The sequence below is a fragment of the Hordeum vulgare genome, chromosome 2H, assembly GCF_904849725.1.
Source record: "Hordeum vulgare subsp. vulgare chromosome 2H, MorexV3_pseudomolecules_assembly, whole genome shotgun sequence".
Classification (NCBI taxonomy): Eukaryota; Viridiplantae; Streptophyta; class Magnoliopsida; order Poales; family Poaceae; genus Hordeum; species Hordeum vulgare.
The window spans coordinates 40698372-40710403 of record NC_058519.1 but is presented as its reverse complement, the minus strand read 5'-3'; the positions used below and the strand labels follow the sequence as shown (position 1 = coordinate 40710403).

The 12032-nt window shown below is 44.5% G+C and overlaps 1 pseudogene; it reads right to left on the bottom strand.

The window, feature by feature from the left end:
• Window positions 1-651: 651 nt before the first annotated feature.
• On the bottom strand, window positions 652-11435 carry LOC123425271 (annotated as a pseudogene).
• Window positions 11436-12032: the final 597 nt, after the last annotated feature.

The window sequence follows — 12032 nt, the reverse complement described above, 5'->3', positions numbered from 1 at the left end:
CAGTTATGATGTCAAAAGTGATCCGATAATGTAAGAGGAGACCCATAGCGGTGCTAGTAAATAGATTCATATGTAAGGAATTGTATGTTCGATCCAACACCTCAATTACACTAAAAGCATGAAAGGTACCGACTGATAGAATTTATGACAATAACAACACCATACTCAATAATCAAGATGCTAAGTTTAGCACTCCTGAAACTTCAAATATCAACATAATAAGTATCTGAACCAAAATAAATTGAACCAAGCACTCACACAATACATGCCAATCATCACTCACTATACTACCACCATCACATGGCTAGAAGATTAGAACATCCTATGAAGATGAGTCATGAAGCTTCTTATGTCAACAACATTTTTACAACCAGACACTCACTTTTTCAGTTCTCAAAAGAAATTTAGCACCTATAGCTCAAGCATCCACCTCCCCTTCTAAGACCACAATAGAAGCAATGCACATTGCATAACAAAAGCAGACGAATGCCACAAAAGTTATTCAGGCAGAATATTGTGTTCACTCCTACAGTTATACCTTATGTTTACCTGAAACCCAATCTAAAGCAAAACCTCATGAAAACGCGTCATGTTAAGTATGAACGATCACTTCCACGCGGCAACCCTTCCTATAGTCAACGGTACCGTGGTATCTGTAATGAATGCCCCCGAGCGTTCCGCGTCACGGGCACTTGGTTGGCGGGCAAAACTCCGCTATGTCGACGCCAGCGGACTCCATTGCGTCATGCTGACAGTTGGTCGGGGTGCAGCACTCCGATATGTCAATGCGGGCAACCTCCATTGCATTGTGAACCCACTTTGGCACGTCGCCCTTCGGGAACTGTCATCATCATGATTTTAGCGTTTACGGGTAACTCAAACTACTAAGAAACATAATAACAAAACATGGTATGATTTTTGGCTTTGTAGATGATTGGGTAGCAGATGAAACAAGGGGGTAGTTTGTTGCTCAGCTATTTTTGGTTCAAGCATATATCATAGAGTAGAGATTGGAGAACAAGACAAACCTGCACCCTCAAGAATCCTCTCATGAATCTGCAACATGTTACAGAATTTCGTTATTTACCAACACACTATTTCAGTGACAAATCAGGCAGATTTATGTCGAATGAGACAACATACTCTGGAAATCGTCCTTCAAGAATCGACATGTGGAGATCTCTACTTAACTGAAACAGAAATCAGAGTGATCAAACAATAGCTGACGGTGCTCAAAATGAACTAATCGGAAAAAATATTGACAGGGTACCCGCATCATAAACGATAAATTGTGATATGACAACAGTTGAGAGCCCCTATGATCTTTCGTGACAAGACAATGCAAGTATGCACGTGTACAGTTTTTGCAGACCTGAACAAGAAGAACACCATGTTAGTATTTTATACAAAACTCCAAAGATTGTAATTATATCAATCGGTTTACCACTTTGTTCCTAGTGGTGCTGAAGCCATACCATACATGGACAAGAAGGATCAATGGGCCGTTCATCAGTTTGTAGGGGAACGTCGCATGGGAAACAAAAATTTTCCTACGCGCACGAAGACCTATCATGGTGATGTCCATCTACGAGAGGGGATGAGTGATCTACGTACCCTTGTAGACCGTACAGCAGAAGCGTTAGAGAACGCGGTTGATGTAGTGGAACGTCCTCACGTCCCTCGATCCGCCCCGCGAACAATCCCGCGATCAGTCCCACGATCTAGTACCGAACGGACGGCACCTCCGCGTTCAGCACACGTACAGCTCGACGATGATCTCGGCCTTCTTGATCCAGCAAGAGAGACGGAGAGGTAGAAGAGTTCTCCGGCAGCGTGACGGCACTCCGGAGGTTGGTGATGACCTTGTCTCAGCAGGGCTCCGCCCGAGCTCCGCAGAAACACGATCTAGAGGAAAAACCGTGGAGGTATGTGGTCGGGCTGCCGTGGGAAAGTCGGTTCAAATCGGCCCTAAAACCTTCGTATATATAGGTGGGAGGGAGGGGGCCTTGCCTTGGGGTCCAAGGACCCTCAAGGGGGTCGGCCGAGCCAAGGGGGAGGACTCTCCCCCCCCAAACCGAGTTGGACTAGGTTTGGTGGGAGGGAGTCCTCCTCCCTTCCCACCTCCTCCTTTTTTTTTTCTTTTCCTCTTGATTTTTCTTCTCTTGGCGCATAGACCACTTGTGGGCTGTCCCACCAGCCCACTAAGGGATGGTGTGTCTCCCCCAAGGCCTATGGGCTTCCCCGGGGTGGGTTGCCCCCCCGGTGAACTCCCGGAACCCATTCGTCATTCCCGGTACATTCCCGGTAACTCCGAAAACCTTCCGGTAATCAAATGAGGTCATCCTATATATCAATCTTCGTTTCCGGAACATTCCGGAAACCCTCGTGACGTCCGTGATCTCATCCGGGACTCCGAACAACATTCGGTAACCAACCATATAACTCAAATACGCATAAAACAACGTCGAACCTTAAGTGTGCAGACCCTGCAGGTTCGAGAACTATGTAGACATGACCCGAGAGACTCCTCGGTCAATATCCAATAGCGGGACCTGGATGCCCATATTGGATCCTACATATTCTACGAAGATCTTATCGTTTGAACCTCAGTGCCAAGGATTCGTATAATCCCGTATGTCATTCCCTTTGTCCTTCGGTATATTACTTGCCCGAGATTCGATCGTCAGTATCCGCATACCTATTTCAATCTCGTTTACCGGCAAGTCTCTTTACTCGTTCCGTAATACAAGATCCCGCAACTTACACTAAGTTACATTGCTTGCAAGGCTTGTGTGTGATGTTGTATTACCGAGTGGGCCCCGAGATACCTCTCCGTCACACGGAGTGACAAATCCCAGTCTTGATCCATACTAACTCAACTAACACCTTCGGAGATACCTGTAGAGCATCTTTATAGTCACCCAGTTACGTTGCGACGTTTGATACACACAAAGCATTCCTCCGGTGTCAGTGAGTTATATGATCTCATGGTCATAGGAATAAATACTTGACACGCAGAAAACAGTAGCAACAAAATGACACGATCAACATGCTACGTCTATTAGTTTGGGTCTAGTCCATCACGTGATTCTCCCAATGACGTGATCCAGTTATCAAGCAACAACACCTTGTTCATAATCAGAAGACACTGACTATCATCGATCAACTGGCTAGCCAACTAGAGGCATGCTAGGGACGGTGTTTTGTCTATGTATCCACACATGTAAATGAGTCTTCATTCAATACAATTATAGCATGGATAATAAACTATTATCTTGATACAGGAATTATAATAATAACTATATATTTATTATTGCCTCTAGGGCATAATTCCAACAGTCTCCCACTTGCACTAGAGTCAATAATCTAGCCCTCACATCACCATGTGAATTACATTGTAATAAATCTAACACCCATACAGTTCTGGTGTCGATCATGTTTTGGCCGTGGAAGAGGTTTAGTCAGCGGGTCTGCTACATTCAGATCCGTGTGCACTTTGCATATATTTACGTCCTCTTCCTCGACGTAGTCGCGGATGAGGTTGAAGCGTCGTTTGATGTGTCTGGTCTTCTTGTGAAACCGTGGTTCCTTTGCTAAGGCAATGGCACCCGTGTTGTCACAGAACAAGGTTATTGGATCCAGTGCACTTGGCACCACTCTAAGATCCGTCATGAACTGCTTCATCCAGACACCCTCCTTAGCCGCCTCCGAGGCAGCCATGTACTCTGCTTCACATGTAGAATCTGCTACGACGCTTTGCTTGGAACTGCACCAGCTTACTGCACCCCCATTAAGAATAAATACGTATCCGGTCTGCGACTTAGAGTCGTCCGGATCTGTGTCAAAGCTTGCATCGACGTAACCTTTTACGGCGAGCTCTTCGTCACCTCCATACACGAGAAACATCTCCTTAGTCCTTTTCAGGTACTTCAGGATATTCTTGACCGCTGTCCAGTGATCCACTCCTGGATTTACTCTGGAACCTACCTGCCATACTTATGGCCAGGCTAACATCCGGTCTAGTGCACAGCATCGCATACATGATAGAACCTATGGCTGAAGCATAGGGGACGGAGCGCATATGCTCTCTATCTTCATCAGTTGTTGGGCACTGAGTCTTACTCAATCTCGTACCTTGTAAAACTGGCAAGAACCCTTTCTTGGACTATTCCATTTTGAACCTCTTCAAAACTTTATCAAGGTATGTGCTTTGTGAAAGTCCTATCAGGCGTTTTGATCTATCCCTATAGATCTTAATGCCTAGAATGTAAGCAGCTTCTCCTAGGTCCTTCATAGAGAAACTTTTATTCAAGTAACCTATTATGCTCTCCAAAAGCTCTACGTTGTTTCCAATCAGTAATATGTCATCCACATATAATATTAGAAACGCCACAGAGCTCCCACTCACTTTCTTGTAAATACATGATTCTCCAACCACTTGTATAAACCCAAATGCTTTGATCACCTCATCAAAGCGTTTGTTCCAACTCCGAGATGCTTGCACCAGTCCATAAATGGATCGCTGGAGCTTGCACACCTTGTCAGCCCTTTTAGGATCGACAAAACCTTCGGGTTGCATCATATACAACTCTTCCTTAAGGAAACCGTTAAGGAACGCTGTTTTGACATCCATCTGCCAGATTTCATAATCGAAAAATGCAGCTATTGCTAACATGATTCTGACGGACTTAAGCATCGCTACGGGTGAGAAAGTCTCATCGTAGTCAACTCCTGGAACTTGTGCAAAACCCTTTGCCACAAGTCGAGCTTTATAAACGGTCACATTACCGTCAGCGTCCGTCTTCTTCTTAAAGATCCATTTGTTCTGAATAGCCTTGCGGCCCTCAGGTAGTATCTCCAAAGTCCACACTTTGTTCTCATACATGGATCCTATCTCGGATTTCATGGCTTCTAGCCATTTGTTGGAATCTGGGCCCACCATTGCTTCTTCATAATTTGCAGGTTCATTGTTGTCTAACAACATGATTGATAAGACGGGATTACCGTACCACTCTGGAGCAGCGCGTGATCTCGTCGACCTGCGTGGTTCAACAGAAACTTGAACTGGAGTTTCATGATCATCATCATTAACTTCCTCCTCAACCGGCGTCGCAACGACAGAGGTTTCCCCTTGCCCTGCGCCACCATCCAAAGGGATGAGAGGTTCGACAACCTCGTCAAGTTCTATCTTCCTCCCACTCAATTCTCTCGAGAGAAACTCCTTCTCGAGAAAAGCTCCGTTTCTAGCAACAAACACTTTGCCCTCGGATTTGAGATAGAAGGTGTACCCAACTGTCTCTTTTGGGTAACCTATGAAGACGCACTTTTCCGCTTTGGGTTCCAGCTTTTCAGGCTGAAGCTTTTTGACATAAGCATCACATCCCCAAACTTTTTAAGAAACAACAACTTTGGCCTTTTGCCATACCACAGTTCGTATGGTGTCGTCTCAATGGATTTTGATGGTGCCCTATTTAAAGTGAATGCAGCTGTTTCTAATGCATAACCCCAAAATGATAACGACAAATCAGTAAGAGACATCATAGATCGCACCATCTCTAACAAAGTACGATTACGACGTTCGGACACACCATTACGCTGTGGTGTTCCAGGCGGTGTTAACTGCGAAACAATTCCACATTGTCTTAAGTGAGCACCAAACTCGAAACTCAGATATTCACCCCCACGATCAGACCGTAGGAACTTGATCTTCTTGTTACGATGATTTTCCACTTCACTCTGAAATTGCTTGAACTTTTCAAATGTTTCAGACTTGTGCTTCATCAAGTAGACATAACCATATCTACTTAAATCGTCAGTGAAGGTGAGAAAATAACGATATCCGCCGCGTGCCTCTACGCTCATTGGACCACACACATCGGTATGTATGATTTCCAACAAGTCACTTGCACGCACCATTGTTCCGGAGAACGGAGTCTTAGTCATCTTGCCCATGAGGCATGGTTCGCACGTGTCAAGTGAATCAAAGTCAAGTGACTCCAAAAGTCCATCAACATGGAGTTTCTTCATGCGCTTTACACCAATATGACCCAAGCGGCAGTGCCACAAAAATATGGCGCTATCATTGTTTACTCTAACTCTTTTGGTCTCAATGTTATGTATATGCGTATCGCTATCAAGATTCAATATGAACAATCCTCTCACATTCGGTGCATGACCATAAAAGATGTTACTCATAGAAATAGAACAACCATTATTCTCAGACTTAAAAGAGTAACCGTCTCGCAATAAACAAGATCCAGAGATAATGTTCATGCTCAACGCAGGCACTAAATAACAATGATTTAAGTTCATCACTAATCCCGATGGTAGCTGAAGTGACACTGTGCCGACGGCGATTGCATCAACCTTGGAACCATTTCCTACACGCATCGTCACTTCGTCTTTCGCGAGCCTTCGTCTATTCCGCAGTTCCTGTTTCGAGTTGCAAATGTGAGCAACAGAACCGGTATCGAATACCCAGGCACTACTACGAGAGCCGGTTAAGTACACATCAATAACATGTATATCAAATATACCTGATTTTTCTTTGCCCGCCTTCTTATCTGCCAGATACTTGGGGCAATTGCGCTTCCAGTGACCCATACCCTTGCAATAGAAGCACTCTGTTTCAGGCTTAGGTCCAGCCTTGGGTTTCTTCGGTGGATTGGCAACAGGCTTGCCACTCTTCTTCGAATTGCCCTTCTTGCCTTTGCCGTTTCTCTTGAAACTAGCGGTCTTGCTCACCATCAACACTTGATGTTCTTTACGGAGTTCAGACTCTGCGACTTTCAGCATTGCAAACAACTCGCCGGGAGACTTGTTCATCCCTTGCATGTTGTAGTTCAACACAAAGCCTTTATAGCTTGGCGGCAGTGATTGAAGGATTCTGTCAGTGATAGCTTCTTGCGGGAGTTCAATCCCCAGCTCAGCTAGATGGTTTGAGTACCCAGACATTTTGAGCACATGTTCACTGACAGACGAGTTTTCATCCATCTTGCAAGCATAGAATTTATCGGAGGTCTCATACCTCTCGATCCGGGCGTTCTTCTGAAAGATAAACTCCAACTCCTGGAACATCTCAAATGCTCCATGACGCTCAAAGCGACGTTGAAGTCCCGGTTCTAAGCCATACAAGACTGCACATTGAACTATTGAGTAGTCCTCCTTACGTGCTAACCAAGCGTTCTTAACATCCTGATCAGCCGTAGCGGGTGGTTCATCTCCTAGCGCAGCATTAAGGACATAATCCTTCTTCCCAGCTTGTAAGATCAGCTTAAGATTACGAGCCCAGTCTACAAAGTTGCTTCCATCATCTTTCAACTTAGCTTTCTCTAGGAACGTATTAAAATTCAGGATGACTGTCGCGTGAGCCATGATCTACAACACAAATATATTCAAAGTGGACTTAGACTATGTTCAAGATAATTAGAGTTCAACTTAATCAAATTATATGCTAAACTCCCACTCAAAAAGTACATCTCTCTAGTCATTTGAGTGGTTCATGATCCACTTACACTATCCCAAGTCCGATCATCACGTGAGTTGAGTATAGTTTCAGTGGTAAGCATCCCTATGCTAATCATATCAACTATATGATTCATGATCGACCTTTCGGTCTCACGTGTTCCGAGGCCATGTCTGCACATGCTAGGCGTGTCAAGCTTAACCCGAGTGTTCCGCATGCGCAACTGTTTTGCACCCGTTGTATGTGAACGTTGAGTCTATCACACCCGATCATCACGTGGTGTCTCGAAACGACGAACTGTAGCAACGGTGCACAGTCGGGGAGAACACAATTTCGTCTTGAAATTTTAGTGAGAGATCACCTCATAATGCTACCGTCGTTCTAAGCAAAATAAGGTGCATAAAAGGATTAACATCACATGCAATTCATAAGTGACATGATATGGCCATCATCACGTGCTTCTTGATCTCCATCACCAAAGCACCGGCACGATCTTCTTGTCACCGGCGCCACACCATGATCATCCATCAACGTGTTGCCATCGGGGTTGTCGTGCTACTTATGCTATTACTACTAAAGCTACATCCTAGCAAAATAGTAAACGCATCTGCAAGCACAAACGTTAGTATAAAGACAACCCTATGGCTCCTGCCGGTTGCCGTACCATCGACGTGCAAGTCGATATTTCTATTACAACATGATCATCTCATACATCCAATATATCACATCACATCGTTGGCCATATCACATCACAATCATACCCTGCAAAAACAAGTTAGACGTCCTCTAATTTTGTTGTTGCATGTTTTACGTGGTGGACAAGGGTATCTAGTAGGATCGCATCTTACTTACGCAAACACCACAACGGAGATATATGAGTTGCTATTTAACCTCATCCAAGGACCTCCTCGGTCAAATCCGATTCAACTAAAGTTGGAGAAACCGTCACTTGCCAGTCATCTTTGAGCAAAGGGGGTTACTCGTAACGATGAAACCAGTCTCTCGTAAGCGTACGAGTAATGTCGGTCCAAGCCGCTTCAATCCAACAATACCGCGGAATCAAGAAAAGACTAAGGAGGGCAGCAAAACGCACATCACCGCCCACAAAAACTTTTGTGTTCTACTCGAGAAGACATCTAGGCATGAACCTAGCTCATGATGCCACTGTAGGGGAACGTCGCATGGGAAACAAAAATTTTCCTACGCGCACGAAGACCTATCATGGTGATGTCCATCTACGAGAGGGGATGAGTGATCTACGTACCCTTGTAGACCGTACAGCAGAAGCGTTAGAGAACGCGGTTGATGTAGTGGAACGTCCTCACGTCCCTCGATCCGCCCCGCGAACAATCCCGCGATCAGTCCCACGATCTAGTACCGAACGGACGGCACCTCCGCGTTCAGCACACGTACAACTCGACGATGATCTCGGCCTTCTTGATCCAGCAAGAGAGACGGAGAGGTAGAAGAGTTCTCCGGCAGCGTGACGGCGCTCCGGAGGTTGGTGATGACCTTGTCTCAGCAGGGCTCCGCCCGAGCTCCGCAGAAACACGATCTAGAGGAAAAACCGTGGAGGTATGTGGTCGGGCTGCCGTGGGAAAGTCGTCTCAAATCAGCCCTAAAACCTCCGTATATATAGGTGGGAGGGAGGGGGCCTTGCCTTGGGGTCCAAGGACCCTCAAGGGGGTCGGCCGAGCCAAGGGGGAGGACTCTCCCCCCCCAAACCGAGTTGGACTAGGTTTGGTGGGAGGGAGTCCTCCTCCCTTCCCACCTCCTCCTTTTTTTTCTTTTCCTCTTGATTTTTCTTCTCTTGGCGCATAGACCACTTGTGGGCTGTCCCACCAGCCCACTAAGGGCTGGTGTGTCTCCCCCAAGGCCTATGGTCTTCCCCGGGGTGGGTTGCCCCCCCGTGAACTCCCGGAACCCATTCGTCATTCCCGGTACATTCCCGGTAACTCCGAAAACCTTCCGGTAATCAAATGAGGTCATCCTATATATCAATCTTCATTTCCGGACCATTTCGGAAACCCTCGTGACGTCCGTGATCTCATCCGGGACTCCGAACAACATTCGGTAACCAACCATATAACTCAAATACACATAAAACAACGTCGAACCTTAAGTGTGCAGACCCTGCGGGTTCGAGAACTATGTAGACATGACCCGAGAGACTCCTCGGTCAATATCCAATAGCGGGACCTGGATGCCCGTATTGGATCCTACATATTCTACGAAGATCTTATCGTTTGAACCTCAGTGCCAAGGATTCGTATAATCCCGTATGTCATTCCCTTTGTCCTTCGGTATGTTACTTGCCCGAGATTCGATCGTCAGTATCCGCATACCTATTTCAATCTCGTTTACCGGCAAGTCTCTTTACTCGTTCCATAATACAAGATCCCGCAACTTACACTAAGTTACATTGCTTGCAAGGCTTGTGTGTGATGTTGTATTACCGAGTGGGCCCCGAGATACCTCTCCGTCACACGGAGTGACAAATCCCAGTCTTGATCCATACTAACTCAACTAACACCTTCGGAGATACCTGTAGAGCATCTTTATAGTCACCCAGTTACGTTGCGACGTTTGATACACACAAAGAATTCCTCCGGTGTCAGTGAGTTATATGATCTCATGGTCATAGGAATAAATACTTGACACGCAGAAAACAGTAGCAACAAAATGACACGATCAACATGCTACGTCTATTAGTTTGGGTCTAGTCCATCACGTGATTCTCCCAATGACGTGATCCAGTTATCAAGCAACAACACCTTGTTCATAATCAGAAGACACTGACTATCATCGATCAACTGGCTAGCCAACTAGAGGCATGCTAGGGACGGTGTTTTGTCTATGTATCCACACATGTAAATGAGTCTTCATTCAATACAATTATAGCATGGATAATAAACTATTATCTTGATACAGGAATTATAATAATAACTATATATTTATTATTGCCTCTAGGGCATAATTCCAACACAGTTTCCATTGCGTTTTGTTTTAACTTGAGAACACCCTAAGGAGATACAGGAAAAAAAGGTCACATAAATCATCAATGATAATTAAAGTTAAAGGGGTAGATAAAGTAGATTCGCACCAAGACTACCTCAAACATAAGCTTAAAGCCTAAACCTGCTATAAAAATGTGCTTGCTTCTAAAACAAGCATAGTTAATTTAGATAATATACCCAACAAGCATAAATTCCAGGGTCCCCGTTGCACCACCATCAAATGATTTATCAACAAGTCCAGCTTATGGGGTTTCTAGAAGAAACAATGTCCCCTCCCACTCACTCACACGGACACACCTCTCATGTGATTCCGTTGCAGTAATGGTGAGCTAGGAAAGTACAGAGATTGTGATCTCACGGTTCAGATTGAACTATGGTTGCATATGTTACTGTTTTTACCAATATCAGGCCAATGGAAGATAAGTTCTTTGAAAGCCAAGGATCAGTAGGAAGTTTCAAGCAAAAGACTAAGATATACTTATCAGTGCTAAAATAAAATGCTTCACACAGTTCCTCTAGCTTGAATTGCATATGATTGTCAGGGAAAGAACTTTCCTACCTCAGGCACAAGTGCACTCCCAAAGCGAGCAGTGTGTGTTGGATAGACACAGTCATACATATCTGCACCCAAAGCACTGCATACTACAATATCAAGGGGATAACCAACACCCTGCATATCAGAAGAACAACAATGTCAACCAAACAAGTTCTGCGTGTTGCGTGGTTGAAAGCTTAACATGAGCACTTTGAGAAGATTAGAACTTACCATAACATATCATGGTTTATCTTCAGGCAATCCAACGGTGCACTGGGAAACAACACACCAAAATGAATCTTTATCTTCAGCACCTGCAAGACCACCAATGGCATATCTAGCAACAAGAAATTCAAAAATTCAGCCACTAAACTGTTGAATTAATAGCAGGGAGTCATGGAAAATGCATAAAAAACATATAAAGAAAGATTAAGTTTTCAAGTATGTGGCAATATTGGAAGAAGGAAAATACCAGACTTTAGTTAACCACATGCTTATCGGAGTTTCAAATGGTCTTCAATACATCTTAAATCCATAAAATAAGTAGAGGCAGTGAGTGAAATGATCCTAAGCTTTAACTTGAAGAAGGGAAATAGTTGATTACTAAACCTAGATGAGTACTCCTTTATAATTTGGCCAAGAGGCAAGACTAATAACCATACCAGCTATGCACCTATCAATCCAGCGAAGGGTACAATACATAGCTTCCTCTATCCTCGGGTCGGTAATTGTTGTCTTAACAACATCATCAAGAGCCATGATTATATCAGCTCCAATGTTGTTCTGCATTCATGTCCCGGAAATATAAAGGATGGGCACACAAGTGTTAAGATATAAAATCAGCATTTTGTGATAGCAGAAGTCTAGTTCACAATGACTCAACGAGTTCAAAGTTCATTAAGGAAAGGACATACCTGAATATGGATTGATTCCTCAGGCGTCAAGAGCATGGGTTTCCCATCAACAGGTGACTGTAGATTGGACACAGAAGAATAATAAAATTAGAGAATGTGCA